Source organism: Pteropus vampyrus, unplaced genomic scaffold (genome assembly GCF_000151845.1).
Source record: "Pteropus vampyrus isolate Shadow unplaced genomic scaffold, Pvam_2.0 Scaffold170, whole genome shotgun sequence".
In the NCBI taxonomy this organism is placed as follows: domain Eukaryota; kingdom Metazoa; phylum Chordata; class Mammalia; order Chiroptera; family Pteropodidae; genus Pteropus; species Pteropus vampyrus.
Window position 1 is genome coordinate 619,098 of NW_011888951.1, and position 5,661 is coordinate 624,758.

At 34.9% G+C, this 5,661-nt stretch overlaps 1 protein-coding gene across 1 annotated transcript in view; it reads right to left on the minus strand.

Moving 5' to 3' along the window:
- PRKAA2 (protein kinase AMP-activated catalytic subunit alpha 2) overlaps positions 1–5,661 on the minus strand; it is a 71,351-nt gene that overhangs the window by 61,304 nt on the left and 4,386 nt on the right. The gene's annotated exons all lie outside the window — the stretch shown is intronic.

A 5,661-nucleotide genomic window follows, 5' to 3' on the forward strand; every position in this document is an offset into this window, starting at 1 on the left:
GGCCGAGGCGCAGCGGGCGGGGCGCGCGCAGCCCGCGGGGGCGAACGGGGCGAGCGTGGGGCTGTGCGCGCTGAGCGGAGCAGCAGCGGGGGAACCGACCCGGGCAAGGAGGGTCTCCGAGGAAGAGGTGGGGTGGGTCGGAGGCCCACAGGTGGGCGAGGGAGGGTGTGCAGCGGGCGGAGCCACTTTACCTGGGGATGAGGCCCGAGAGTAGGCTGCAGGGGCCCATTATGAGGCACACTGAAGGGAGTGACATGTGTGGATGAGATTGGGCCGAATCGTAGGATATGGAAAAAGATGGAAGTAGAATTTGAAGAATGGAAATAGGCCCAAAGTGTGTAAAAATCGGCTACGTGAGTCCAAGGGAAGTCGGGTAGGAGGCGATGAGAACCGGCCTTCATCCAAGAGCTGTAGGCAGAGAGCCGCAAGGAAGTTTCTCAGATCACCGGCTGAGTGTTTTCATACTGGTCAAGTGCTCCCTTCAGTCGGTCTCCTCTACATATAATTCTCGATTATTTGTCCTATAGATGGAAGAGACCCTCTCCTCCCAAGCTCCCAATTCTAATGTGCACAATTCGCCAGTTAATCACAGTCACAGTATTTGCTCAATTGTATTTTAGCACATGCTTATATAAATACATAGTGTAGAAATAGTTTGCTATAGAATGGTGCAGAAAAAGTGAAAAATGAAAAGAGAATTATAGAGCATAGAAAGTAAACATAGAGACAGAAATTGTGAAGAGCAAGGGCAATTTAAGGGCACAAATTAACGAATAAATGTGATATAAACATGAGGGTGAAAAATGGTGCGAGGGAACTAGAAGCATGATGACAGGTTATTAAAGACAAAAGAATTTAGTAATGAAGTGATTGTAAATATCCCTCCCTTCTCCTCTCCCTCTCTTTCTTCCATGTTGTCCTATTCTTTAATGTTACTTATTTTGCAGTGATTAAAAATTATTTGCTATTTGATAATAAATGTTTAAGGATTAGTTGAACATTTTTTACACTGTACATGACAGTAGAGTTTCAAGGTCACATTCTCGAATCTCTTATCACACTGTTTATATATATAGAGAGAAGAGAAATGTATTGGTCAGAATAAGATAAATTATAAATACCCAAATGGCAAACATACATCCATTCTTGTTCAGACACCAAAACAAACTGATGAGAGATGATCATGGCTTATAAATTATAGATATCACCGCTGTTGAACAGAGGCTATTTTTGTTCATTCTTGAGATCACCTTTCTTGCTGACAAGAAGTATCACTTAAGAATCACTCTACCTAGCTGGCAATTTGGAGAAAATAGTTATTTTTGATACTGAACCTTCATTTGGTTAAAAGTCACTCTCACTATTCATTCAAGTAGGAAAGCAAGATACCTATTCAGCTCTTGGAATATAAGATATATGTCTTTCTCTTGTTCTAACATTCCATTAAAAGACATTGAAAAGTCTATTAGATTGGTTTCTTGAAGCTACATGAAGACAGATTCTAGAGATTTTAATGCATTTTGCACTGTCAACTGTTGATAATTACAACTTAAATTATTATATACTTCATAACTATGATCCTTACCAAACTACTATGAACTATCTTGTAGCTTTATTTTTGTGCCAAACAAGTGTATGATACTTGGTTGATTAAAAAGTTCATTTAAACACAATTATCTCATTTTATTGTCGTAAAAGAAATTTATTATTATCCCTATTTTATAGGTGATAAAACTTAGTTTTTCCCTTTCTGATTTGCCCAAGGCTGATCAGCTAAGTTGAAGTCAGACCTCACATCTAGTTCTGACTTGTCCTTTATCTTTCTGCTATACTACTGCTACCTATAAAAACATATGATGCTCTGTGTAAGTTTAAAATCTTCACAATTATAGTCCCATTCTCACTTTTCTATTTCTAGGACACACTTTACATTTACATTTTTAGCTCTTTTCCTGACTTTTATTTAGAGAAAAGATTGAATGTTAAGTGGACGAGAAGGGCGGGAAAGGACGAGTTCTGGCAGCACTCAGCCTTCTATTGCCCTGAACATTTCAGATATGGTTCTATATTTGCCTCTCCCTAACTAGCAATACAAACCTGACAGTTAATCAGACTGAATCTCCTTAAAAGTCATGCCCCTTGAGGATTTCACTCCCCCAAGACGTCTGGTAAATACAGTTTTTCCACTTTATTATTTTCCAGTGATGTTTTAGAGTCCTTGAGTTGTTTAGTGCCAATCTCAGAAGTAGTGACCCAGGCAGCTATTCAGTTCTTAACCCTAGTCCAACTGTTACTGCTTTACCCTCTTACTACTGGGTCTTTGGGGTTATTTTACTTCAAATATTCTAAAGCAGGGCCTGAATAGGAGAATAATTGGGTGCCACTAACCTAAGGTACTACACTAGATTCTATCAGTACTATCAATAACCAGTTCCTTCAAGTCTTTGCTCAGTGAGTCATCTTCTCAGTGAGGCCAATCTACTCTGACCGACCCTATTTAAGTTGCAGTTTTATCTCACCCATACTCCCTGCCCTGAATTCTTCATCCCCTTAACTTCCTCAACTTACTTCTAACATACCATTTACTTGTTTATTATGTCTTTTGTTTTGTCTTTCTCTCCCAACTAGAATATAAGCTTCACAAGAGAGAATTTTTTTCTCTGTTTTGTTCATTGATGTATCCTCAGTTCCCCAAACAGTGCCTTACAAATGATAGGCACTCAAATAGATGCAGGTTGTGTGACATCTTACATTTATACAATGTGGGTGTACATCCCCAAATTCAGGGGGGAAGAAACTTTATTATTTAATTATTCCATATACCTTATTCTTTGATTGCCTTTCATATTTTGTAACATTTTTTTATAGAGAGAATAAAAAAATAATTCTATTCTTCCTCTAGTGATTGATCAAGTTTTTTGTTACATGTTTCTCTTCAGGATTCCTATAGCACTTTTTCCATGTAGCTAATAAAGCACCTGTCAATTCTGTTATTATATATATAATTTATGTATATCATATATTTATATATTTCATATGTAAATAAATATTTTATTTTTTATATATAAAAACAACATACTTCATCTGCTATTTCTAGAGCCTAATGGAACCTGGTACATCATTCCAGAAATATTTGTTAAATCGAAATAAAAAAGATGATTTCTAAGCTATGGCATCAAAGAACAAGAATACAGGGAACAGCACTTTAAAAAGAAGTCAAAGTTAACAGCAGATTTATTTTATGTATATACATGTTAAATACAAAGCATAATTTTCCATCATAGTGTGGTAGTCAATAGTGAGGTTGGATACAGGCATAAGCCAGAGCATACTGGACCTTAAACATTCATGATAAGGTGTTTCTGTTATTGTTCTACAGCTTAGAATAAAAAGAAAGTTGGATACTCAATAATTAATGAAGTGTGTTAATAGTATCTTATATTAATACAAGCCAAATAATTACTACTTTTTACATTTTTATTATGAAAATGTTCAAACATACACCGAAGTAAAGTACTAAAATACTCCCTACCCTCAATGATTATCAACATTTCAACACTTACCAATCTGTCCTTGCATTTTTAAAATTTGTTTGTTTCTTGAAGTGTTTTAAAGCAAATAAGCATAAAGATTACTTCACTGGTAAATATTTCAATACATAGTTCTAACAGATAAGGACTTCTTTTTAGCATTATCATATTACCACTATTGCATCTAATAAAATTAACAATAATTCCCTACTATTATAGAATACCCACTCTATGTTAAAATTTCCCTTGATTTTCTTAAAAATATAGTTTTACTTTTGGTTTATTCTAATCAGGATCAAAAAAGTCTACAGTTACCATTTTGTTGTTATGGCTCTTATGTCTATTTTAATCTGTAATGGTTTTCCCTTGCCCTCTTTTTTTAAAAAAAAATGTCATTTATTTGTTGAAAAATTGAATCATTTTACCTGCTGAATATCTCAAACTCTGCTGGATTTAGCTCAGTAATTATTCTTGATCACAAGAGGTGTATGATTTGTAGACAAAGCACATTGTTTAAAAACAAAAATCTCTAGTTTGTGTTCCAGCTTAGCCACTGAGCAGTGTGTCCTTAAAGAGATCATTTCATATCTCATTGGTAAAACTTGTAGTGTTGGACTAGATCATATTTAAAGTGCTTTTCTCTTGTTAGGAAATTCAACTCTCAAATCCCGCTCCCCATTTTAGAATGAAACTATCAAAGGGAGAAGATAGGACGATTACGATAAAGTACTGCAGGCTGTAGTCCAGGGTATCTCAACAAACTGTCTTATCTTGGTACATTTTCCCTACACACATTTACCTCTTGACATTTATTATTATTGGTTTGTAAGGTTGATAGAATATTACCTGGTCCAACCCCTTGAAAAAGATAAGTAGATGCAATACGTGTGGCAATACTTAAAACCCTTTTAAGGAAAATGTGATATATAACTTTGAAATGTCATTTTTATCAGCCTCCCTAGTAACAAATATTAAACTTAACATAATCTAGTTCCATTTTGTGGTTGAGCACATTTCTAAATTGCTTCAATATGAGTCAACATCGTAATTTTCAGTGTAGCTGAGGAAAAATAAAACACTTTGGATCAGATTTCCTCCATGAGCAGATGCATTAATTGGAATAACAAAGGTTGTTTGCTTTGCTGTATAAACATTATGGATCTGACAGCATTCTTAGAATCTTGCTTTCATGTGTGTCTTGACAGCTTGTCTGAAAAAAGCTCAAACACACTTTTAGATCAGTTAAACCAATTATTTCCCCACTGGAAAGGATTCAGTGCCTATCTATACTGAATACTTTTAAACTGCTGAGGTTTGACTAAGGAGATACCAATGTCACCTTGAAATGATTATCATTTTTGTCAGGATTGTGCTTTGGAATTAAAAAAAACCCTTGACAAAACTATACAGTGTACATGTTATTTGAAGTCTTTTATAATACACTTTTAATGACCTCGAGTGGGTGTTAATACTTTGGCTTGTTGGCTCAATCCTGTTAACATTAACTACAAAGCTTTGATGTAATTAATTATTGCTAACTGAAGATCAATTAGGTAATTAAAAAATTTCCAAATGCTCTGTAAATGATAAAATAATTCTCCCTCCAAGAATAAAGACCTTAAAAATAGCCAGAGAATTCAATTTCTTTTTTAAATTAGAATGTGGGCTTGCATTAGGTGCCCTTTACTACTTAACTACTTAACTACTTAACTACTGACTCTTAACTATGAGGTTCTGATTCTGTGAAATTAAATGTGTTAATACTTTTTTTGAAGTATCAATTAGTAAACTTTTCACTTTTGAATTTTAAAATATCAAAAAGTCTTAAAACTGGTATCGACTAGTTATTCCACTGATTAAAGTTTTCCAGATTCTTTGAGTATATTGTTTCTTGTTCTAAATATATTCATTCACTGAACAAAGCTGTATTGAATGCCTACCGAGTGCTAGGCGCTAGTCTAGGCAGTGGGATAATGTAATGACTAAGACTGTCATGGTAGTTAGTGTGAGTTGTTTACCACTCATGATGTTAGCATTTGTTAAAGAAAAAATTAATCATGAACTTGTTAAAGAAGATAAGGCAGACTTTATTCAGGACTATTGTAATATTATAGGAACTACCACAATGGAG